The sequence below is a fragment of the Balaenoptera physalus genome, assembly GCF_965194825.1.
Source record: "Balaenoptera physalus genome assembly, chromosome: 9".
Lineage (NCBI taxonomy): Eukaryota > Metazoa > Chordata > Mammalia > Artiodactyla > Balaenopteridae > Balaenoptera > Balaenoptera physalus.
Window position 1 is genome coordinate 23,107,408 of NC_138888.1, and position 27,599 is coordinate 23,135,006.

Below are 27,599 nucleotides of genomic sequence, written 5' to 3' on the forward strand. Positions count from 1 at the left end.
TCAAGGGGTAATTAAGTTAAAATGAGGTTGTTAGTGTGGGCTTTAATCTGATATGACTGATGTCCTTATAAGAGGAGGAAATTAGGACACAGACACACACAGAAGGAAGCTCATATGAAGATATGGGGAGAAGATGGCCATCTACAAACAAAGGAGAGAGGCCTCAGAAGGAATAAACCCTGCCAACAGCTTAATCTCAGATTACTAGCTTCCAGAATTGTAAATTTCTATTGTTTAAGTCACGCAGTCTGTGGTACTTTGTTATGGCAGCCCTAGAAAACTAGTACACAGGATTTACTTTAATTAACGTTAATAATTGGTAAGCAATAAATGGATCTGTAATCATCTGCATGAAAGTAAAGGGGTGATATAAAAATATTTAACTACCAGTAAGGCATAATCAGTACCAGTAAATCAGAATGATGCCAGCTATATCTGCGTTCACTGGTTGAATATAAGTCCTGAATAAAGTGAATGGGATAAAAAATTTGTAAAGCAAATATTCTATATTCAAATGGCAAATAATATATGTTGTTATATGAGCAAGTGTATTCATTGATGGTCTTCAAGTTATCTATAAACTCGTTGAAAGTGTGCGCAAATTTATGGAAATTATTGTTCTTGTTTATTTTTTCTGGAGATGTTTTTATAGCATTCAGTATGTGCTGGTCAACATCTTGAGACCAGTAACTTAAGGAGAATCACTAATCTATGATTAGGTATAGTAATATGCTGTAAATTATACTAGTATTTAATAACATAAACTTTATAATATGAGCGTATACAACACTTTAAAGATATCCTCATATATTAAACAATGTTATTGCTCTTTAAAAATAATAAAGCATGATATTTGTAATAATAACATGACTTTTAAACCATTTGATTGATTTCTGAAATATGCTTTTAAAATGTCAACCTATCAAAAAACATCTGTTGACAGCTACTGTGTTCACAGTATTTATTTATATAAAACAGTTACTCATCAAGGTAATAGTATACTGGGTCTAATAATCTAGTGGGCCTACATACTGAGCACTATTCTTGGCCCAGAGGAGAGGGTTAAACCTAGGAAAAGAAAGTTTTGGGCCATGGTCATAATGTGGTAAGATAAATGGTATTAAAAGAAATAAATAAACTGAAATGCCTAAGAGAAGAGGCTGACAATTATGAGATCAAGTGTAAACCACAAGGCTTTCTGGAATTGCAAGATGTTAATATGCTAGGGCTGCCTTAACAAAATATCACAAATTGGGTGAAATAAGCAATAGGGATTTATTGCTTCACAGTTCTGGAGGCTAGAAGTCTGAAAGCAGGGTGTCAACAGGGTTAGTTCCTTCTCAGGGTTGTGAGGGAAGGATCTGTTCCAGGCCTTTTTCATTGGCTTATAGATGACTGGTCTCTTCCTTGTGTTTTTTTTTTTTTTAAACATCTTTATTAGAGTATAATTGCTTTACATTGTTGTGTTGGTTTCTGCTGTATAACAAAGTGAATCATCAGCTATACGTATACTTATACCACCATATCCCCTCCCTCTTGCATCTCCTGCCCACTTTCCCTATCCCACCCCTCTAGGTGGTTACAAAGCACCGAGCTGATCTCCCTGTGCTATGCAGCTGCTTCCCACTAGCTATCTGTTTTACATTTGGTAGTGTATATATGTCCATGGCACTCTCTCACTTTGTCCCAGCTTACCCTTCCCACTCCCCGTGTCCTTAAGTCCGTTCTCTACGTCTGCATCTTTATTCCTGTCTTGCCCCTAGGTTCTTCAGAACCATCTTTTTTTCTTTTTTTTTTTTGGTTTCTATATATATGTGTTAACATACGGTATTTGTTTTTCTCTTTCTGACTTACTTCACTCTGTATGACAGACTCTAGGTCCATCCACCTCACTACAAATAACTCAGTTTCGTTTCTTTTTATGGCTGAGTAATATTCCATTGTATATATGTGCCACATCTTCTTTATCCATTCATCTGTCTATGGACACTTAGGTTGCCTCCATGTCCTGGCTATTGTAAGTAGTGCTGCAAAGAACATTGTGGTACATGACTCTTTTTGAGTTATGGTTTTCTCAGGGTATATGCCCAGTAGTGGGATTGCTGGATCATATGGTAGTTCTATTTCTAGTTTTTTAAGGAACCTCCATACTGTGCTCCAATTTACATTCCCAGCAACAGTGTAGGAGGGTTCTCTTTTCTCCACACACTCTCCAGCATTTACTGTTTGTAGATTTTTTGATGATGGCCTTTCTGACCGGTGTGAGGTGATAACACATTGTAGTTTTGATTTGCATTTCTCTAATGATTAGTGATGTTGAGCATCCTCTCGTGTCTGTTGGCAATCTGTATATCTTTTTTGGAGAAATGTCTATTAAGGTCTTCTGCCCATTTTTGGATTGGGTTGTTTGTTTTTTTGATATTGAGCTGCATGAGCTGCTTGTATATTTTGGTGATTAATCCTTTGTCAGTTGCTTCATTTGCAAATATTTTCTCCTATTCTGAGGGTTCTCTTTACGTCTTGTTTATGGTTTCCTTTGCTGTGCAAAAGCTTTTAAGTTTCATTAGGTCCCATTTGTGTATTTTTGTTTTTATTTCCATTTCTCTAGAGGTGGGTCAAAAAGAATCTTGCTGTGATTTATGTCATAGAGTGTTCTGCCTATGTTTTCCTCTAAGAGGTTGATAGTGTCTGGCCTTATATTTAGGTCTTTAATCCATTTTGAGTTTATTTTTGTGTATAGTGTTAGGGAGTGTTCTAATTTCATACATTTACATGTACCTGTCCAGTTTTCCCAGCACCACTTATTGAAGAGGCTGTCTTTTCTCCATTGTATATTCTTGCCTCCTTTATCAAAGATAAGGTGACCATATGTGCATGGGTTTATCTCTGGGCTTTCTATTCTGGTCACATTAATCTATATTTCTGTTTTTGTGCCAGTACCATACTGTATTGATTACTGTAATTTTGTAGTATAGTCTGAAGCCAGGGAGCCTGCTTCCTCCAGCTCTGTTTTTCTTTCTCAAGATTGCTTTGGCTATTCAGGGTCTTTTGTGTTTCCATACAAATTGTGAAATTTTTTTTCTAGTTCTGTGAAAAATGCCATTGGTAGTTTGATAGGGATTGCATTGAATCTGTAGTTTGCTTTGGTTGGCATAGTCATTTTCACAATGTTGATTCTTCCAATCCAAGAACATGGTATATCTCTCCATCTGTTTGTATCATCTTTAATTTGTTTCATCATTCCTCATGTTTTTTCATATTCTCTGTATGAATATGAGAGAGAGCTCCAAATTTTCCATTTTTTTGACACCAGTCATATTGGATTAGAGTCTACGCTAATACCTCATTTTAAATTGATTACCTAATTAAAGACTATATCCTCAAATAAGGTTACTGAGATTCTGAAGGCCAGGACTTCAAAATATGAATTTTGGGGGATTATAACTCCACTCATAACACAAGACAATTGAACAAATGACACAGAGGCCAATAATTCCTCTTTTGCAGTGATCCAGATGTGTATTTGAAGTCCATTCCCAATTTGATTTAGGGCAGGAAGTGAATTAGGTTGATTTACATATAGCTGAAAACACGAAATAGCAGTGGTTTCAGAAAGCTAGCAGTACAGTTTTCTCCTAAGGGAAGGAAGACCACATTTAGACCAGAGTCTTCACGAATATTAGGGATCCAGCTTCATCCTACTATTGTATGAAACCTTCTGGACATCCATTATCAAGGCCACTTCATATTCTAAGAGATCTGCTAGAGCTCTAAAAATTATCGCTGTATTCTCAGACTGTTTCCCAGATAGTCAGGTCTCATTAAACAACTTTCTTGGAAATCCTAAAAACACTTCTACTTACATCTCAATTACCAGAATTTAAACAAATGGATTGTTGTAGCTGAAAAATGTAGTATTTCAGTTGGTTATGTCACTTTTGTAAATGAAATTTTTAGTTTTTAAGTAAAAATGGGAAAATGGATATCATTTAGCTACTGTAAGTCTGCATCATTTGTCAAGGATGATGGCAGATACTGCAGAATGGAAAACTAAGGCCCTGCAAACAGACTAAGGGTCAAGTAAGAGAAGTTATTTTAATAGAAAAACTAGAGAATTTCCCAGGTTCTTTAGAGAATTCCTCTTTGAGAGGTGAGAGTGGTAATCAGTGGTGAGAGGAAGAGTTGCATTACCATTTACCCATTTACCAATGTGAAAAAACACGTTTCTAAGCTTACTTCTTGGAAATCTGGGTGTGATTAGAACAATTCCGTTCCTACACTCTGATAGTCAGCAAGATAAGAATAGCTAGGTCTGCAAAACAATGTACAAATCCATATTAGCTGTGATGTTGCTGTCAGGGCATGAATTAACAATAAGGGCTGTAGGCCATGCTCAATATAATATAGGCTCTGATGTGTTCAATTAGATTTGTATATAGACAGACCAATAAAAATTATGTTATTACAAGCTACCAGTTATTAAGTCTACCAAGCACTATGCTAATTATCTATTATCTAATTATTACTTTAATTAACTCTTTATGACACAGGTTACATTCCAATTTATCAAGAAGGACATTGAGGCTTAGAGAAATTATTTAATTTTAATGGTAATGCAGTTGCTTAGTGGCAGGTTTGGGATTCATAGCCACATCTGTCTTACGTCAAAGCCATTATGATAGGATGAACTCTATATGAAAGAAGGCAGTAAAATACATTCTTTTGAAATCAGACAATTGAGGCTAAATCAGTTTTTTTGAGAAAAACATGTCATGGTTTTCTCTCTCTTCATGACATATTAAAAAAGGCAATCAAGTAAACTAGGAATGTGTATCCTGGAGGAAGTCTTAGGCGAAAATAAACTGTCTTTAATCATTTAATGGCCTATAATATTGACAAGGCAATACTGTTTATTCTGTATGGTCTCAGTAATAGAAGTAGGGAAAGAGGGCTAATGTACTTAGGCTATAATGAAGTTAGTTTTTTTGTTTGTTTGTTTGTTTGTTTACTGTAATTCTGAGCTGCCCACTGATAAAACGGGTAATTTCATAAAGTGTGGGTTTCTAATGTCAGCAGAAGTATGTAAGCAGCGTTACTTGGGATTTCTCTATGTCGTAATAATGAATGGGTTAGTGGAGACGCTTTTGAGTGTCCCTGTTGTGGGTTGATCTGTGTTCTCCCAAAAGATATGTGGAAGTCCTAACTCCCCTAATATATGAATATGACCTTATTTGTAAACAGGGTCTTTGCAGATATAATCAACTTAAGATGAAGTCATACTTGATCAGTGTGGGACTTAAATCCTATGACTGGTGTTCTAATGAGGAGAAAGAGACTTAGAGACACACAGATACACAGGCAGTCATGGGGAAACGGAGGCAGAAGTTGGAGTGAGGCATCTACAAGCTAAGGAATGCCAAAGATTGCCAGTAATTACCAGAAGGTAGGAAGAGTCAAGGAAGATTCTTCCCTAGAACCGTTGGAGGGAGTAAGGTCCTGCTGACGCCTTGATTTTGGACTTGTTTCCAGAACAGCAAAGGAATAAATTTCTCTTGTTTTAAGCCAGCTAGTTTGTGGAACTTTTCATGGCAGCAGTAAGAAACAGATATAGTCCCGTTCAAACCTGAAAACCTCCAGTCTGCTCAGAGATTATAGACCTCATGGAAAAGAATCCTGAAAATATTCCAAGGAGGCAGTGATCAGAGGTTGGTTTGTAACTAATGAGAAAAAAAAGTGAAGTCAAATAAGGAGAGGGAGACCATGTGAGCCCACACCCAAAGGTTAGAATAGGATGTAGTATGTGTGTATACAGAAGGAATAGGAGACCAGACTGACTGAGGGAGCTAGTTTGGAATATTGTGAAATAAGCCTGGGATGATTAAGTGTGGCAGACTATAGATGGTATGCAGTCCACTACAAGGGATTCAGTCTTTGATGGGTTAAGGAGACAGAATGAATGATTAAAGCAAGGAGTATATACAGAGAAACGGGTACAGGAATAGTCTGGAATCACCTGGAAGTTTGGCTAAAGAACAGTGATGTAAGGTTAACTCTGTAAAAAATGAAGTTCTGGAAGTGGTGGTTAGAATACAAGAAAAAATAAATGTGGGCAATATTCAAGAGGGTGAAAATGACAGGAATAATTGATAAAAAGAGAGACAGATAACAGACAGTGACAAGGAAACAGAGAAAAAGACCACTTAGAGTGCCCATGGATAGGGGCGGGGAGGAGGGAAAGAAGGGGAACCAAAAATGGTAAACGTGTGTTTTGAATATCTGGGACAAAGGAAAATAGTGAAATGTGTGTTTAGATCTCTTGCCTCTATAAAGGATTAAGAAGCAAATACAGGTTTTTGCAGGCCATAGTCTCTATCACAAGGATTTCACTCTGTTGTTGCATATAAATAGCAAAGATATATAATTTTCCAGCTTTTTTCCCCTTCAGGACCACATGATAATTTGCCATTTCTTAATACAAGTGGATTTTACAGATCTTCATTTGATATCCAGGTACCTTGAAGTAGATAGTATTGATTTTTAGAAACTGTGATGTAATGTTTCTTTTCTATGGCTTCAATTTTTTCAAATATTCCTTATCCTGAAATGAAACTTAGTTTCATTTCACTGTGCTTTTATATCCTTTAGGCAAGTAATAAAATAATATCTTGAGGGGTATCCAGGTATTAATGCAGTTAGAGGGAGAGTATTTCTTCAAATGGAAACCTAATAGTTTCCATGATAAAAAATGTAAATCTGTACAAGTCAGAGAGCTACATCTATTCTTTCCTTTCAGTAATAGGTTTGCATTTTTAACATGCCTTTCATGAACCAATGTCATCTCATTGCAGGTGATTGCTTATAAGCAAGTACTTCTGATTTTATCTAGATCATTTCTGATGCAGGGTGTTATGAAGGCCTCAATTAGGAACGGAAATGTGCTGTTCTACTTTCACATTTCCTACAAAAATTTAAACCTAAATTCATAACTGCCTGCCAGGTCCTTAATGTAAGAGCATCTTTGTTCATTTAATATTTTTGTCAAATAATGTATCATACCTATCATGGCATGTAATTGCTATGATATGTGTACAGTATTCAGTTCTCGATATTCCTTTTATTTATATAGGGCTCTTAGAAAATTATTTTTCCCAGTTTAATAAATGCTTTTTATTCCTCAATATTATTTAAACAAATAAACGCTTCACTGACCTTTTGTGTTTCTTTTTTAATGCTACAAAAAGGGTCATATTCCTTGGTAATTGAAAATCAAGTGAATATTAACAATCTGGTAATCAGAGAGTAATTTTATAAAACACAGCCTATAAATTATTCACCATTTGAAGTAGTGTATTTATATTTAATTTTATAAAACCGTCTTCCAGGCTAGTGACAAGACACTCAGTGATGCTGTGAGAAAAGGGATGTGTCTAGATCTCTTATATCATTTGATATATGTTTGACAAAACATTTGGAAACTTCATTAATTTATGTAAAATTTGTAGAGTCGCTTTAACTGGATTACTGTACACTTTAACTTGAAGTTGAATTCAAGTGCACCAGGTTGATTCTTTCTCTTGGCAAGAAATTACAATGCTAATGAAGCTGGGAGGGGGATGATCCCACTTCATTCTCTGCTGTGTGATGTGAGGATTAAAAAAGTGAAAAAGGTTTTTGAGAATTAAATGATGAATATTAATTATTTGGGATACTGTAGCATTAGGAAGTAATTAGATAAAAGTCATTATAGGGTTAAAGATTATCTATTTTCCTCAAGTTGAAAAATGGATTTCAAATGTTTTGCATGTTTAACTGAGAATAGAATTTTGACTTAGTATCTTTCTCTGAGAATCTCACAGTTCTTTTTTTCTTTTTATTGGAGTATAATTGTTTAACAATGTTGTATCAGTTTTCGCTGTACAGTGAAGTGAATCAGCTATATGTATACATATATCGCCCCCCCCCCCTTGGACCTCCCTTCCACTCATCTAGGTCATCACAGAGCACCGAGCTGAGCTCCCTGTGCTCTACAGCAGGTTCCCACTAGCTATCTATTTTACACACGGTAGTGTATTTATGTCAAACCTAATCTCCCAGTTCATCCCACCCTACCTTTCCCCACCTGTGTCCACACATCCGTTCTCTACATCTGTGTTTCTATTCCTGCCCTGCAAATAGGTTCATCTGTACCGTTTTTCGAGATTCCACATATATGTGTTAATATATGATATTTGTTTTTCTCTTTCTGACTTACTTCATTCTGTATGACTCTAGGTCCATCCACATGTCTACAAATGACCTAATTTCATTTCTTTTTATGGCTGAGCAATATTCCATTATATATATGTACCACATCTTCTTTATCCATTCATCCGTCGATAGACATTTAGGTTGTTTCCATGTCCTGGCTATTGTAAATAGTGCTGCAATGAACATTGGGGTACATGTGTCTTTTTGAATTATGGTTTTCTCAGGGTATATGCCCAGTAGTGGGATTGCTGGGTCATATGGTAGCTCTATTTTTAGTTTGTTTTGTTTTGTTTTGTTTTTTGTTTTATTTTTAGTTTTTTAAGGAACTTCCATACTGTTCTCCACAGTGGCTGTATCAATTTACATTCCCACCAACAGTGCAAGAGGGTTCCCTTTTCTCCACACCCTCTTCAGCATTTATTGTTAGTATTTTTGCTGATGGCCATTCTGACCGGTGTGAGGTGATACCTCATTGTAGGTTTGATTTGCATTTCTCTAATAATTAGTGATGTTGAGCATCTTTCCATGTGCCTCTTGGCCATCTGTGTGTCTTCTTTTGTGAAATGTCTATTTAGGTCTTCCGCCCATTTTTTGATTGGGTTGTTTGTTTTTTTGATATTGAGCTCCATGAGCTGTTTGTATATTTTGGAGATTAATCCTTTGTCCATTGCTTCATTTGCAAATATTTTCTCGCATTCTGTGAGTTGTCTTTTCGTCTTGTTTATGGTTTCCTTTGCTGTGCAAAAGCTTTTAAGTTTAATTAGGTCCCATTTGTTTATTTTTGTTTTTATTTTCATTACTCTAGGAGGTGGGTCATAAAAGATCTTTGCTGTGATTTATGTCAAAGAGTGTTTTTCCTATGTTTTCGTCTGAGAGTTTTATAGTGTCCGGTCTTACATTTAAGTCTTTAATCAATTTTGAGTTTATGTACTAACATTTACATGCTCATTCTACTTCTATCTAGAGGAAGATTCTGGGCTTTCAATAGTAAGACAAACTTAAACAATATATTGTTTTATAAAATATGATAAAGTGATTGGCATACAAGTTCATTATTTCTCTGACTGATATAATTTCCTTGTAAATGCCACATGTGCCATGTATGCAATTGAAGATATGGTACATTCTATTGAATAAAAAGAGAACCTGGGTTTTCTAGATAAGTTTTTCTATGGTCAATCTGAACTATAGAACTTTAATTTCCAAAGCCAGTAATTATTCCAAAAGGCATGATTACTTATAAAAAGTGATGAATCAAAGTGATATTTTAACCTATAGATTCCCATGAGAGATACAGGCAAGTGATCCAGGGCCTTTATGTTTCCTTAATTCAATTATGCGTTAATCAAATATGTATGGAGTATTTATTATGTGCTGTAAATTGTCCTGGACATAAAAAAGATGAATAAAAACGTACCCATGATTCCAAGGATTATGCAGTCTAGTTGGGAAGACATATGCAGAATTGGGTAATATAAAACAATGTAGAACATGCAGTAATAGAAAGGTGCAAGGGACATTGGCCCTTGGAAAAATGGTTCAGTAGACAGAGCTTGAATATTTACATGCCACCATTTTATTCATTACTTTTTCAAGAGACAAACAGGCTACCCTGTTTCCCATAATACAACACTCCAAATGCCATATTTCCCATCATTGCTTCCAAGTTTTGCTCTCAGCTCCATGGCCCTGATCATCTGATATCTACTGTTAGAGGTAGAGAAACTTGAATGTAAAGAAGCTTCATCTGCAGGGCCCCTGTCTTAGCTTGGGCTGCTATAATCAAATGCTATAGACTTGGCAGCTTAAAAAGAGACTTTAATTTCTCACACTTATGGAGGCTAGGAAGTCCAAGATCAATGTGGTGGCAGATTCAGTGTCTGGTGAACACCCTCTTCTTGTTTTCTCATTAAGTCCTCATATGGCCTTTCTTTGATGCTTGCACACACACACACACACACACACACACACACACACACACCCTCACACTCACACATACACACACACTCACACACACACACACACACACCATTCATAAATTTAAAATCCATTCTATCTATATCTTTCCTCACATGCACTCCCATGATTCCTCTCCAATAAGTCCATCATTAAAACACCAGTAATTAGGGAAATAAGTGATGGGCAATAAAAACACATTCATAAATTTAAACATATTGGAAAGCCACCCATAATCAATTACATTTTAGTGGAACAAGAATCAGCAATCATTTCTAAATAATGTTGTTGTATTAAATTTATCTAATAGTGGCACTCTACCTTAATCCTAAATTGGATCATTAGTTAATGAAAATAGGCACTAATTAAATACTCCTGATTTTCACTTGTATCATGAGATCAAATTTCCTGATGAAATTCAGTGTGAGGATTGGATATAGTTAGATTCCTGTTTTCAAATTTCACTACAATGGAGAGAGCTCATTGTAAAAGGAAAGGTTTTATAAGCTGTTGTCTCTGCAGTTCAGTAGCTGCAGTATTATTTTATGATCACAGATCAGACAACCCAGGAAAATCAGGATAAATCTAAATGGTACCAGTTTATTTTATGATCTGTGATGGTTGTAAATTGAGACTTGTATTCCTTATTCACGAAACACATAATTCTAGAACATAGGATCTGCAAATATCCTTAGAATCACTAAATGGAATGACCACATTTTGCAAGTGAATAGTAGGCCCCTAAATACTGTAGATAAAAGACTTAGCTGTTGAGCTGAGGCAAAAATCGTATTTCCTGACTCCCAACTTGTGCTTTTAGCAGTGCATCACATTCAACACTTTTCACATTAATGCATTTAACTGGCTTAGAAGTTACCCATTCTGTTTTCCACACAGCCAAGCACACCCCTCCTTTGATGTTGGGCTTTAGCAATGGCTGATGTAGAGGCATAATTGCTTCACTTTCTAAAGAATGCTGTGAAAGGTGGTAATGTCTACAAAACCTAGATATGGTCTTCATTCTATTTGTGCCACTAATCTTTTCTCCTACTAACAACTGTAAGGTTTGGAACTCCCTGAAACAATATATCAATACTTTCCACACATATCTTGGTAAATCATCAGGAGACAGACATCTCGGTTTTCAGACTCCAAAACTTCAGTGAGAGATCATTCAGTGTGGGGAAAAACTAAATACCAAGAGAAGGGAAAGCAGAAGTTGTAGTTGGAAGAAAAAAGAAAACTTACAACTGATTTTAAATGCCTTGGTTAGTAATAGGCTTTATAATATTTTAAAAAATCATTATGATTGCATGTTAAATATCACCTAGTCTTGCATGTGTTCAATTACATAGCTTTTACAATTTCTTTACAGTTTCCTTTGCGTGAGATATAGGAATCTTTGAATATGACAGGGAATATACTTAATTTATGTTCTTAGCTTTGCAAAATATATTAGTTTTAGACAGATGTGATTAATTTCAATAGAATTATAAAGATGACATCTGTGAGGGACAATCCTATTCTGACAAAGAGTGAAAGGGTTAAACAACCCCTTAATTTCTCCATTTTGGCAAACCTCCCAAGGCTTTCACTAAGAGACTGTTTATGTTTTCTGCCAGGTGGATGCAAATTCACTCTACAAAAAGGAATTAATTTACTAAGGTATGATGCATCTTTTCTCTTTTCTATTCTGGTAATTGAATATTCATCACATAACAAGTGCTGTTAATTTGCAGATGATTCCATTTACTGGCAAATAACGAACTTGTTATTCCTATCAAAAAAAAAGCAAGAATTGAAAAAATTTAAATTTTTATTTAGTTACTACTGCTCAAATAACTTTAAAAATCTTCAAAACATACAATGCATTTCACTGTAAGGAATCATTATTTCGTAAATACACATAGGATTTAAGCTTTAAGCTCTTCAAGAAATGAAGGTTTCAGGTTAACATTTAGTCAGTGTAACAGAATCTCTAATCTTAGCAAGGCTGTGTATTTGCCTGAATTTAGTAGTTTGTGAAATTAACAGTGATTGTGGGCATTTCCTCAGTTTTTAAACTTATTTAAGGTGGATAAATCATTTAGGGAGCTGTTTTAAGAGAAGTTTGTTCTAAGAATCTTAATTATATACTTTGGTACTTAACAAGGAGGCTACTTAACTATTCTTCCTAAAGGATAATTGATAAAGTGACATAATTATTAAATATATTTCTCATTAGCTGTAATTATTTTATCATTACAATAAGTCCTTTTATAACTTCTGTATCTTATGTTAAGTATTTTTTTCTGTTAAAAAATAGTGAAATGATTGACAATGGAGAGGCCATCTCTGATTATCCTCTATATAAAGGAAAACTTGCACTGTACACACCCCCACCTTCACCCCCCATCATGTTGTAGGACTCCTCATTGAAAATATGGGGTTTAAGTGAAATTCTGGATGCTGAACGGTGAGAACATCAGCTTCATTGCTCAGCTGAGTCCAGGCTTTGTGTCTTAGGCAATAAGTTGGAGAATATGAAGGATTCTGTGGAGAAACTGGCTAAAAAGAAAAGTTTTACAAATTTTCTCATTAAGTAGCCAACTCCCCATGGAAGCATTCTTTATGGAGGTCCACCAAGAAACAAGGTTCACCCAAGTTCCTGTCAGCAATTTAGTGTCTGTGTACAGAGAGGGAAGAATCATTAAAAACTGAAGAAATAATCTAAAATGGAATATGAAGACTAAACCAACAGAGAACAAGAAGGGCACAGAGGATACAGAAACAATGACAAAATAGGGATATAATGGATCATAATGAAACAAGTGGAGCATGTATATGTTTTGGGTTGGAGGTGGGGAATGTACAGGAGAGGATCCAGTTCAGAGAATGTTAAAATCTAACTTTCCACTGTTGGATATAAATAGTAAATGTTTAAATTTTAAAAATCAAGAAAAAACTTTATAAGTATATTCTTCAGAAATATGGATACAAATACAAGATTCCCCTCCCCCACAAAAAAAAAATTAGCTGAGTGTAGTTGCCTCTAGAGGATGGGCGAGGAACTATAGCTTTTCTGTATTATCCATTTTATGTAAGTAATAGTAATGTAGAAAGAAGTGCTTATAATGTAATTAAATGGTTTATAAAATATGTAATGGAGAAGGCCAATCAGAGTTTTAAAAATGAGTGTTAATTAATGTCGCTATTTTCTGATGGTTTTAAGGTTGTATGTGGGGGAAGTAAGGAGTGCGTAGGAAGTTATATCACAATTCCTTTCGCCTCTAAGGAAGGCAGGAAAGGAGAGAGAAAGATCACAACTAACTTGCTGTGTGTCCCAGAAGATTACAGAGTGGCACTGAGAACAGAAACTCTTTGGATTGGAAAGAGAGAGAAAATAGAGAGAGAATCAGATGTAAAGAAGGATAACTCTTTTATGTGGAGGAAGATAATGTATCCTTCAAATATTTGCTTTTTGAGATATTTATATAGGTGATTCAGTGAGATTCCTATGACTGGTAACGTTCAGTTCAAAACATGTCAAGGATTCTGGTCCTGTGAATCTACCGAAGAAAGCTGAAGCCGTCTGCATTTAAGCTAAAATGAACTGCTCATCTGTGAAGTCCAGGGACTAGCGGCACTCTGAGAATGTGCAGGCGCTCTGAATACTGCCCAAGCCGTATCACGTGCCCAAGCCTAAATCCATCACCAGCAAGGGGGATGGCATCACTGGCACAGGCTTAGGCGAATCGAAATCCATTCCTTATGTCTGGGAGGAAAACCGGTTCTTCAAAGGACATTGATGTCTTGTGCAAAGAAGAAGGGACGGGCGGCCCTCTTATAGGAGCTATTATCATATCTATAAGTAGTTATAAGCTTGTTTCCTACTTACAAGTACTTATAGTTCTTATTTAGTTTCTCTTATCACAGGGAACTGGGCTAAAAAGTTTAGGACATTGATACAAAATAGTAGAGATATCATAACACTTCGGCTTTTTACTTCAAAACATGAGATGTTTGTTTGAAGTTGATATATTTTTCCATTTAAAACATTTTTTTCTGTGTTTTTCTTAATAAGAGGTCTTATTTTTAAAAATCAGGTGTGAATTTCAGATTTGATTACTTTTTACACCTGTCATATAATTTTGCAAGTTTTTCCACTCTATGTATTACTTGTTTTTGTCCTGTTAGTTTGAAAAGATTATTAATAGGTTTATTTCATTGAGACAGCCTAATATGTGTGGGGTAGTTATGTACTAATCATGGTGTATTAGTCTATAAATGTACCTCAGTATTAATTTTACTATTTCATGTTTAGGGTTTATTTTCTCTCAATATACTCTAGTTTGTGGGTTCTTTAATCAAGGTTATCTTATTATCCTAGTTTTTACAAAATGAAAATTGTTCTTTTCCTATGCTCTGTAAAAGTTTAATTCACAAAAGAATTATACCTTCAAAGTTGAAACAACCTGTGACAGTGTGAGCCTGAGAGCTCTTGGAAGTATTTTTTTTGAAAATTTCAACAGTTTCTTCCACAATTATTGTTCAGTTTATATTAACTAAATTTTATGTAATTATGCTGTTATATACTATCTTAAAAAATCAGCTATTTTATCTAGATTTTGATGTATTGGTATAAGACTATATAATGTATTCGATAATTTTTTTCTGTACTTTATGTGCTTGTTTTCATTCCTAAATTTATTTATTTGTACTCTAATTTTAGTTGATTAGAATAGCTAGAAAATGTAGTTTTGTTGATTGTGTACTTCAGCTAGTATATTTGGTTGTTTGCGGTTCTTATTTCTTCTAAAAAGGAGAGAAGTTTATAACAGTATCAAGTAAGTGTAACATTTTTCTCAAATTGTCTTTATAGTTTTTTTTTTTGTTTTTTTTTTTCTGCGTACATTCAAAGGTATGGTAAAGGAAAAGTGAAGAAGCAGTACTATATCATATTTTAAAATATGGCTTCTGGATATAGACTCTCTGGATTCAAACCCAGCTTTGGTACTTACCAACTCTGGAACGTTGAAGAAATTATTTAATCTCCTTCTGCCTTCCTTTTTTCAACTTGAAAATGAATTTTATAATACCATCTAGCTTTTAGGGTTAACTTGGAAGTAAATTAATTAATACACGTGAAGACCTTAAAATGCTACTGCCACAATGTGCAAGTTCAAAGAATATTAAGAGAAAAGTCAAGACAGTTTAACTTTAATGCAGATTGTACACTTTATCAATGACAGTGATTATCTTTGCCCTATTTACTGATTTATTTTTTTAACCTTAGATTGCATTTTTCCAATATTTATCTCTCTCTTTCTGTGTTGTTTTTTGTTGACACTATGTAATTACTTACTCCTCCTTTAGGGTTGGCCCAAAGCAGCAGGAACCTGGGCACAGGCCAGGTCCAGGGCTGCTGTTAGAATTCCAGCAGGATTTCATGATGAGTAGAACTAAAGAAACAAGGATGTGTGATTATATGTTATTGTTTACTCTTAACTTGAATGGAATAACTGAGAGGAGCCACAGGGCAGCAGAAGCTAGACAGTCCCTGGAGAGCACAGGCTCACACTTTTCTGCATAAGTGATATGCTTCCTCTTTGGGACTTTTCTTCTCTATCTTGACCCAACTCTTCCCCATTCACCATTCCCATTTGTAGCCCCACCACTAATTCATTAGTGTATTAGTCAGGGTTCTTCAGAGAACAGAAACAATTGGAGATTTTTTATATATAATTGATCCTTAAATAATGTGAGGGTTGGAGGCACTGACCTTCCATGCAGTCAAAAATTTGTATACAATTTATAGTTTGTCCTCCATATCCGTGGTTTCTCTATATCTGTGGATTCAACTAACCAGAGATTGTGTAGTACTGTAGTATTTACAATTGAAAAATATCTACCTGTAACTGGGTCTGTGCAGTTCAAACCAGTGTTGTTCAAGGGTCATATAGAGAACGGTTTGTTTATATATATATATATATATATATAGAGAGAGAGAGAGAGAGAGAGAGAGAGTAAGAGAGAGAGAGAGAGCGACAAGAGAGATTTATTTTAAGGAATTGGCCCACATGATTCTGTGGCTTTGAAAATCCAAAATCTTCAGGGCAGGCCAGCTGGTTGAGAATTCCAGCAAGAGTTAACGCTGCAGTTTTGAGTCTGAAGGCAGTCTGGAAAAAGAAATTTCTTTCTTGGAAGACATCACTCTTTGCTTGTACGGCCTTCACCTGATTGGATGAGTCTCACCCACCGATTCTAAATGTTAATCACATCTTAAAAAATACCTTCACGGCAACATCTAGACTAGTGTTTGACCCAAACAACTGGGCATCATAGCCTAGCCAAGTAGACACATAAAATTAACCATCACAGTTGGGATTTTTGTTATTAAAGTGCCATTGCTCTCAGGCATGAAGTTTACTGCTGGGCTATTTGGACTGGATGTTGTGCAATGTGACAGCAATAGGACCTTTAAATCTACCTGATCAGATTCCTTTGAAGCTTGATTATCTTCATTCTTGTGATTAACTGAGTGCACACATTCCACCACTTTGCCTGTTTTCTCCATCCATGATGACTGCCACCTCTTTTTGAGATCTGAGTAAAAACCTGTAGTTTTTCCTCAGAAAATACTAATGAAATAAGATATAAAAATGAAAAGAATGCAATAAAGATATTCAGGTATGTTTGGAGCATATAAATACAGATATAAGCTACTCTAAAGAGGAGAGCAATTATATGGGAATTATCAAAATTAAATTTTATAATTTTTAACTACTTCATTAATTTGGTAGGTGAAATGACATATTACACTCTTTATTTGATTAATATACAAAAGTTTTTAACAAAATTTAAGGAAAGCAGGAAACAAATGAAAAGCAAATTGTTGAGGTCATCAGAAACAGGGAAAGGCTGAGAAACTGTTACAATCTAGGAACGTAACGAGACATGACGAATAAATGTAATGTGGTATCATAGATGGGGTCCTGGGGTAGAAAAAGGACATTAGGAAAAACTAATGAAATATTAATAAAGTATGGCCTTTAATTATGTAGTAAGATCTGTTCATTAGTTGTGACAAATGTACTATAATAGTGATAACAGTAGGGGAATCTAAATGTGGGATATGTGCAAGTTCTCTGTAATATTCTTGAAACTCTTTTACGAATCTAAAATTATTCTAAAATATATTTTTAAAAAGTTTATTGAAAAGGCAAACTGTTGAATTTTGCTCCCAGCTATGATAGAGTAATAAAGACTAGGCATAACCTCAATCACAACAGTGAAAAAAATTAGGAAAAAATATCAATCGTAACAGTGAAAAAAATTAGGAAAAAATATATGAAAAACCTTTTTTAGACATTCAAAAATAGGCAGTATAGGACTGTAATCTCCGAGAGAAGGAAAACAGATGAGGTAAGCCTATGATTCCCCCACTTTTCTGCTGGAGGCAATTTCTGGACCTTAGGTACATGAGGAAGGAAACCAAACAGAATCCTATGTCCTCACTGAAATGAAGAGGTGATGATTGAAGTTTGGGGGAGTTGAGGCAGAAGCATTTGTAGGGCAGAATGAAGAAAGTTATGCAGAAAGTGAGCTCCAGGAAACAGAGTAGGCATCTCCTTGAGTCCTTCTTGAATAAGAGTTCTTACATATGGAAAGTCATAGTGTAGAAAGCCAGCAGAAATCCACCAGGGAGTTGCAAGTTCAATATTCTCAGATGTCACAATGTTGAGGAGCTGTTTGAGTTCGAATCAGCCAGAGTAGAGAATCCTCACTGCTGACCTGGAATTTAGAAGGGACTCCAAGTAGGACACACCTTAGCAGAGTAAAATACCTCTGTAGTGGAGGCTACTCCAGACTCTCCCTAGAAATGCCTTAAAAATTAGACCTGAATGCGTTTGAACATAAGAGGTTAACAACTTAAAATAATCATATATATATGTATATATATATAGCTATGTACAGTGTGTATGCTATGTAATATCTTTGTATGGGGACAACTATAACTTTAGACTTATCTTGGTGATCATTTTGAAATGTATAGAAATATTGAATCACTATGTTGTGTAACAGGAACTAATATAGTGTTGTAGGTCAATTATACTTTAAAAACAAACGAACTCATATAAAAAGAGATCAGGTTTGTGGTTACCAGAGGCAGATGGTGGGGAGGGGGAATTGGATGAAAGCAGTCAAAAGGTACAAACTTACAGTTACAAGATAAATAAGTACTAAGGATGGAATTTACAGCATGATAAATATAATTAACATAGCTGTACATTATATATGAAAGTTGTTAAGAGAGTAAATCGTAAGAATTCTCATCATAAGAAAAACCATTTTTTCTATTTATTTAATTTTGTATCTATATGAGATGATGCATGTTCACTAAATTTATTGTGATAATCATTTCATGACATATGCAAGTCAAACATTATGCTTATAATACAGTGCTGCATGTCAATTCTGTAACAATAACACTGGGAGAAAAAAAGAAAAAGAAAAAAATATATATATATATATACCTGAAAAGAAGCAAACTAAACTGCCAATAACTGCCTGCCAAAACAGCACTTAACATTCTTTATAGAAAGACATTTTAAAAAGTGCACTCAATAATGCAGTTTTCACTAAGTTCAGCACCCAATAAAAAATCCTAAACACACCAAGAAGCAGGAAAATGTGACTCAAAACCAGGCATTTTTTTTAAATCAATAGAAATAGACCCAAAAATGTCAAAGGTGATGGAATTAGCAAGAATTTTAGACGAGCTGTTATACTTTTGTACAAATATTTAAATGAAAGCGAACATAAAAAAGAGAGAAATGGGATATTTGAGAAAGAACTAACTGGATTCTCTTTTCTATTATTAGGAAAAGGCAAAGATTTTCATTATTATTATTTCCATTCAATATTGAACTGAACATTTTGCTAATGAAATAAATCAAGAAAAAGAAATCTAGGCATACAGCTTGAAAAGAGAATTAAACTGCCTTTATTTGCTGAAGACATAATTGTATATTTAGAAGTTCTAAGGAATCTAATAAAAGCTGCTAGAACTAACAACTGACTTTTATAAGACCATAGAACAGAGTTGATTGAAAAAAATCATTTGCATGTATATATCAGCAATTGACATAATTAAAAAAAATGAACAATAAAATCATCAAAAGCCTCAAAAATGAAGAATTTTTAGATATGTTAAATAAAATGTTTAATAATTTTACAACAGAAACTATAAAACACTATTGAGGGTAATTAAAGAAGGCTTAAATATATGGATATTTTTACCAGGTTCCTGTGTTGGATGACTCAGTATTTTTAAAAGGGAAATTTGATCCAAGTTGATCTGTAGATTCAACACAATCCAAATCAATATCTCAGCAGATTTTTTCTTTGTAGAAATTGATAAGCTGATTCTAAAATACATGTAACAACGAAAATGTCTTAAAATCTATTATTGAAATCTATTATTTAAAAAAAACCAGAGTTGTATGATGTAACTTAGCTGGTTTCAAATACTGTTAAAATAATTGACACACATTTGTGCCAATCAATTTTTGACAAAGGTGGCAAGACAGTTACAAAAGAGAAAAGATAGTCTTTTCAACAACTGGTACAGACACAACTGGATATCTCTCTACATGTTTTAAAAAGTGAATCTTGACTCTTACCTCATGTGATACGTAATAATTTATCTCAATATGGATCACAGACCTGATTATAAAAGCAAAAATTGTAAAATTTGTAAAACAGACAACCACAAAAAGCATTTAGTAGAAAATGATTGTTACGATTGACAGTGATTTTCAGATAGGCAAAGAAATCATGAAGCAAAAAAGAAAAAAAAATGATGAACTGGACTTCAAATCAAAAAACATCTGCTCATTGAAAATCACTCTAAAGAAAATGAAAATTCAGACCACAAATTAGGAGAAAATATTGTAATAAATAAATCTGAAAATACCCTGCATTCAGAATATAAGAAATATATCTGAAAATATTTTTGTAGCCTAAGTATTTAAATCTCTTAAAATTCAATCATAAAAGAACAACAGTATAAATATAACAAAACTATAAATGGGTAAAAAATTGAAGAGATGCTTTGTAAAGAAATGTATATGAGTGGTCACTATGCACATGGAAAAATGCTCAAGAGCACTAGTCATGAAGGAAATGCAATTTAAAACCATAATGAAATAACATTACACACCCATTATAATGCTAAAAAAATAAAGACTTACCAAAATCAAGTATTAGCAAAGATTTGAAACAATTGGAATATCCATAAATTGCTGGTGAAGTGACAAAACCCCTTTGGAATACACCCTTTTTGTCCCTTACCAATTTTAGCGTTAACTTTCCAGAGAACCTATTTCACTGCTAGAAACTGACCCAAGAGAAACGAAAGTGACCGGTACTGGTCTGTGGCCTGTTAGGAACCAGGCTGCACAGCAGGAGGTGAGCGGCAGGCAAGTGAGTGAAGCTTCATCTGCCGTTCCCCATCGCTCCACATCGCTTGCAATACCCCCCCAACCCCCACGTCCCGGTCTGTGGAAAAATTGGCTTCCGTGAAACCAGTCCCTGGTGCCAAAAAAGGTTGGGGACTGCTGCACTATGGTATTACCAAAATTGAAAAGAAAAATAGTGTATAATTTAAATATATGATACAATGAAAACCTACTTTTGATATATTTTAACAAAAATAAATAAGTGAATAATATAAATGGGAATTATCTGTTTCAAAATATTGTCTATTAATATTTTTCTTATTATATACAAGAGTAATGAACTTTTTCAAGCAAAAATTGGCAAAAAAAGTGTTAAAAATTACCTATAATAACATGTCTTGGATATTAAGACTTCTGTTTTGTGGGGCTTCCTTCCAGTATTTTATATAAATGACACAATATGTGTATATGTGTATGCTTTTCATATTATATTTCTTAAAATATGAAAAATATTATGTTGATAGGGATTATTTCTGGGAAATGGGAATCTGAGTGATTTTCATTTAATTTTTTATTCTCTTCCATTTTTGGAAAATAAAATATGCATGTAATAATATAATCAAATAGATACTGACATAAAAACAAAATATCTTTATTAAAGAATAATATAGAACAATTTTATCTCCAAAATTTTTATATATTACTTGATCTTAATATTATCTGATGTTCTTATTTAAGACTAGTTTTAGTAACCTTTTAACATTCTGTGATGTCTGTACAAAAGTTTCTGTTTTGATATTTCAACTTTGTAACTTAATTGTTTAAAAAAAATTAATGGTGATTTTAATTTCAGTATTTATAGCCAGGTTTTTTTATAATACGAATTCCTGATTCTTGTTTTCTCTATTTTGAAATCACTTTGGTTTAGTTGGATTATGCATTCTAGTACTTATTTGCAAGAGAGATTTCTTGATGCTAAATTTTAAGTGTGACATCTTTAAATTAATTACTACAAACCTCACATAGATGCATCTAGGTCTGAGTTGTTTTTATTTTTTTCTTTCTGTTTTTTTATAAAACATAAAAATGAACAATTTTGCCTAATTTATTTAAAAGCTATGTTGTTAAGTGTGTATACGTTTAGAATTCTTATGTCTCCTTGGACAATTTACCCCTTTTCTTTATGTAGCGTCCTGCCTTAATACTGACAATATCCCTTGCTCTGAAGTCTATTTATTTAATGTTATTTTAGATTTATAGCTTTCTTTAAATCAGTGTTTGCATGGTAAAACTTATTTCTCTTAGCGTGGACAAAGACTTGTTTGTTTTATTGATCTTTTCAAAGAACCAGCTTTTGGTTTCATTGATATTCTTCATTGATTTCCTGTTTTTCATTGCAGTGATTTCTGCTCTAATTCTTATTATTTCTTTTCTTCTGCTTACTTTGGATTTAATTTACTTTTCTTTTTCTAATTTCCTAAGGTGGAAAATTATTTTATTGATTTTAGACTTATTTTTTCTTTTCTAATACATGCATTCAGCACTTTAGATTTCCCTCTCAGCACTGCTTTTACTGATCCCACAAATGTTGATAAATTGTGTTTTAATTTATTTCAAAATATTTTAAATTTGCTTTTGAGATTCTTCCTTTGACCCATGAAGTTTGTTTAATCTCCACATATTGTGGGATTTTCCAGTTATCTTTCTGTTATTGATTCCTAGTTTAATTCCATTGTGGTCTGAGAGCAGTCATTGTACACTATTGGCCTTTTCATATCATTGGATGGGATTAACCTTGCATTACCTGAGGAAATGGTAATTGCCTCCACTGAGGCAGATGCCATGCAAGACATTAGTTTTTCCCAGGACCCACTGCCACCAATCCTTCTTTGCTTCTAGACCTATCACTAGACTCAAGTGCTAGCAGGCCCCTAAGTGTGACACATGAGGAAGTGTACTACACTCCAAAATAGCTTTCTGAATTTCTAATTTATACAAGCAGAATTTTGGGAAGCATGTGTGCGAATGGATACTATGGGTGTGGGATAATGGTGGAAGGGACATAAAGTTGGATCAGGCCAAATTCATTGATATGGGCCACTAAGTGGAGATTCCGCATTTAATTTTGCAGCTTGACCACTGGACCACCAGGGAAGTCCCCAAATTTTGCAGCTTGAGTAGTTGGTTTGATTGTTGAAAGATAAACCAAAAGGTGGCCCACCATGAGTGAAATGGAAATGTCAGTTCTCCCTTGGTTTTGTGGACTTAAAAATTATTCACAACCTAAAAGTTGAGAGTTATGTTTTATTCGGCAGGAATTTTTAGGACTTTAAGCCGGGAGGCAGCATCTCAAGTAACCCTGAGAGAACTGCTCTGAGGAGGCGAGCGGGGGAGGCAAGTTATATAGAAGTTTTGCAACAAAGAACAGGTAGTCCAGAACATCAAAAGATTATTGTTAATTAAAGAAAACCAGATATCCCAAGTTAAGGCATTTAGCACTTTTCTATGTATGGGAAGATGCAAGAGTCTCGGCTCACTGAAATTATTCCTTTGATATGCACCTCAGCTATCTGGGGCCAGTATCCTGTGTTTTCACATCCTGAGTTTCCTCAGGGCTCACCATGGGGAGTGGCTGCAGTCTGATGGCTGCTAGATGGCAGGTATTCTTTCCTTCCTGAGTTGTCTCAAGGCTCACCAGTTCACCATCCATGGTGACTGCAATCGCTGATGAGTGTGACATCCTTTGTTTACTGATATGGCAGGAAGTATTCCATTTCTCAGTTTAATATAGAGGAAGGGATTCAGAGGCTTAGGGACATTGAAACAGTAGAGTGGATTTGTCATTTAAGACCTACTCACCCATAGTAGGAGGATCCAGAAGACATACCTTTCATCAATACTCGAGAAATAAATTTGTGAGGAAGCCCTGCCATCCTTGAAGAGCTTCATTCCTCTTTTCTGAAGGCCAGACCTTACAGTGGGAACCACAGCCACTCAATTGGGAAACCTAAATTATTTCTCTTATTTTAAATTTGTTAAAGTGTGTATTATGTCTCAGAATGTGATCTGTCTTGGTGGATACTTCATGTAAGTTTGAGAAAAATATTTATTCTGCTATTGTTGCATGAAGTAGTGTATAGATGTCAGTTGTATCCATGAGAGTAATTTAGTGTTCAACTATGTCCTTATTAATTTTCTGCCCACTAGATCTGTCCATTTCTGATAAAGGGGTGTCAAAATTTCCAACTATGATAGTGGATTCACCTGTTTCTCCTTGGAGTTCTATCAGTTTCTGCCTCACATAGTTTGACATTCTGTTATTAAGTGTAGAAGTATTAAGGATTTTTATGTCTTGGAGAATTGACCCCTTTGTCATTATGTAATACCCTTCTTTATCCTGATAACTTTCCTTGCTTTGAAGTCTGCTCTGTCTGACATTGACATAGCTACTCCTGCTTTTTTGTTGGGGGGAGATTAGTGTTAGTATGGTACATTTTTCTCCATCCATTTACTTTTAATCTGTATGTGTCTTTATATTTAAAATGGAGTTTTGTAGACAACATATAGCTCGGTTGTGTTTTTTGATCCACTCATAATCTCTTTAAATTGGTGTATATAAGCCATTGATGTTCAAAGTGCTTATTGGTATAGTTGGATTAATATCCTCCATATTTATTACTATTTTCTATTTGTTGCCCTTGTTCTTTTTTCTATTTTTGTCTTCACTCCTTTTCTGCTATTCATGGTTTTAATTGAATATTTTATATGGTTCCGTTTACTCTCCTTTCTTAACATATTGGTTATACATTTTTTACCTTTTTAAGTGGTTGTCCTAGAGTTTGTAATGTATATTTACAGCTAATCCAAGTCCACAATTAAAGTTATTTTAAATTGCCTTTCTAATTGTTCTACTGTGTGTGTCATATCAGAGTCTGCTTCTGGTGAAGACTTTGTGGCTTCAGAGTATGCTTTACCTTATAGATTTTACGCCTCATAACTTTTAATAAAAGCTAGAGATATTGTGTAAGAAAGTAGATGATGATATAAATTTTTTTTTTTTTTTTAAATTTTATTTATTTATTTATTTATTTATGGCTGTGTTGGGTCTTCGTTTCCGTGCGAGGGCTCTCTCTAGTTGTGGCAAGTGGGGGCCACTCTTCATCGCGGTGCGCGGGCCTCTCACTATCGCGGCCTCTCCTGCTGCAGAGCACAGGCTCCAGACGCGCAGGCTCAGCAGCTGCGGCCCACGGGCCCAGTTGCTACGCGGCATGTGGGATCTTCCCAGACCAGGGCACGAACCCGTGTCCCCTGCATTGGCAGGCAGATTCTCAACCACTGCGCCACCAGGGAAGCCCTATAAATTTTTTTTATGCTCAGAGTTGAGTGTTCCATTTCTTTTGTCAGACCTTTAGTAGCTGGGCTTAATTGAGCTGTGTTGTTGCTATGAATATCCTCAGTGCACCACAGGCTTCAAATTCCTCTCCTGATACCTTAAGGTTAGGGAAGGACCTGGTTTTCCAGAGGTCATTTTCTTAATGTCTGCTTCCTGCCTGGGTTTGAGTCTTTCCTTTGTGCTAGTATCTAGAGACAATATGTCTTTCATCTCTCCTAGCTGTATTGTTATTATTTTTACCCAGTTCTTGCTAGCTTGATAATGGGGGTTGGGGAAGGGCATGCACTTCTGTTCTAACTAAGCCTCAGTCTTAGTCAGGCACTGTGTCTCTGTATCAGGGCATGTTCAAAACATGCCCCTCCTCCAGCTGTAGTGCTGGGCAGAGTAAATATTTCTGCCCCTCCCCTGGTTAGTGATTTTTTTTTCACTTTCTTTCCCCCACAGCAATTGGTTTCTACCAGTGTCCTAAAATGGCCTTTTTTGTTTTCTTCCCCTGCAGATGAAGGCATGTGATCCACGGGCAAAATAGGGGAGACAGTTTTGTTTTTGGTATTGTTACTGATTGCCTTTCCGTTCTGCTCTCTCGACTAGTACCACAAGAAAAGCTCTCTAAAGCGTTTCTCTCTAAAGCTCTCTCATATTCCCTGTGAGTACCAGTTGGGGTTCATGGGGAAAAGACCTCAACAATGCAGGCTTTCTTCTATCTGTGACCTCCAAGGTCTTTACAGTCTGTGCTTAATTCAGAAGATTCAGCTATATCTTCTTGTTGGCTTGTATGAAACCCAGTGATGTCTGCCTCATTTAAGAAAATGTTCAGGACCCGTTTCTCCCTTAGGCAGCTCTCTTTCTTTAAATTTATGATTATTCGATTGTCCTGAGACCTCAGTTCTTTGGTGAGTTTGAAAATATAATTAATTTTCAGTTTCTCCAAGTTTTTCTTGTTGTTAAGTGTGGGGGTCACTCTCTTTACAGCTGTTTGCATCTCTGAGCTTCATTATTATTATTTTTTTATTTATTTTTGGCTGTGTTGGGTCTTCGTTGCTGTGCGTGGGCATTCCTAGTTGCGGTGAGCAGGGGCTACTCTTCATTGTGGTGTGCTGGCTTCTCTTTTTGCGGAGCACGGGCTCTAGGCGCGCGGGCTTCAGTAGTTGTGGCTTGTGGGCTCTAGAGCGCAGGCTCAGTGGTTGTGGCGAACGGGCTTAGTTGCTCCGCGGCATGTGGGATCTTCCCGGACCAGGGCTCGAACCCGTGTCCCCTGCATTGGCAGGTGGATTCTTAACCACTGAGCCACGAGGGAAACCCTTCATTATTTTTTTTACTGTGTTCATGAATTGTCTTTTAAAAACATTACAGTACTAGGCTGCTTTAATACATTAATAGCATTAATATTATTTAGAGGACAAATAAGAAAAAAGCAGTAAAACGAAGAGAAAGTGGGGTGCCCTATAGAGCCTGGGAAGAGAAATGAAGATTAAAATATAACTTCTAATATTGTCTATAATTTTGAATGAATATAGTTTCCACCAGTGACTATAAAATACTTTGTTCCAATCCCTGTTATTCTGAATTATAATAACTTATTACACTGTGGCTACTTATTAATGATAACCTTGTATTGCCAGTAAAGGTTAACTGATGTTGTTTCCTTTGAAATTGCAAAAGGAACTGAATGAGTCATGAGCATGAGAATAAATTCCTCATCCACATAGTTCATTAAGCATCATTCTTCTCTCATAGGATTTATATTTAGAAACAGAGATCCTGTTCACCTTGAGAGACAATGTTGGATGCTTTCATTATTGTCATAAGGCATTTTTTATTTTTACACTTTGACCCAGTATTCATCTGACTTTAAACTGGCACATCAGCCCTCTGACTATCTTGCTCAGCATCCAAATTTCCCTTTCTTGTGTATCAAAGGGCAGTTATAAAATTAATCAACCACCGCCTACACATTAGCATTGCACAAAGTAATAAAATACAGGGATAATGATCACTTTTCAATTATAGTCCAGTTTAATTTTCAGCAATAGGAAATTGCCAACAAATCAGGATATGACATACTATGTCTCCACCTTCTTGTGTACTGCTTTTTAATAAAATATAGAAGCAGATGCACCCAGAGTTTCTTGACATCCAGGGAGTAAAATCTCAGTATAAGAAGCCATGTTTCAGATTTTCAGCTTTCAAAGTGGCAATTAGAGGGCTTGAGTAATGCACTGGAGAGTACCTCGTATCCAGCTTTTTTTTCTTCTTTCTCTTTCTGTCTGAAATCCTAAGACCTAAATTTCATTATGGTGAAGTTCATCTCTGTAATGTACCTGATACAACGTAATTCATTTTAGGTCAAATGAATCTAGCAAGTTTATCGAATATATGGTTGTTGGTCAAGACTTTACCTCTAATATCATTTCCTCCTGGGGTGTGTGTGGTGTGTGTGTGTGCGTGTGTGTGGTGTGTGTGTGTGTGGTGTGTGTGTGTGTGTGTGTGTGAGAGAGAGAGACAGAGACAGAGACAGAGATGTGTTTTAGTTTTCTTTCAGTCTATGATCAAATAGAAAG

At 35.2% G+C, this 27,599-nt stretch overlaps 1 long non-coding RNA gene across 1 annotated transcript in view; it reads left to right on the forward strand.

Annotated features, from left to right (window-relative positions):
• LOC309667006 overlaps positions 1-27,599 on the forward strand; it is a 1,642,277-nt gene that overhangs the window by 579,330 nt on the left and 1,035,348 nt on the right. The window lies entirely within an intron of this gene.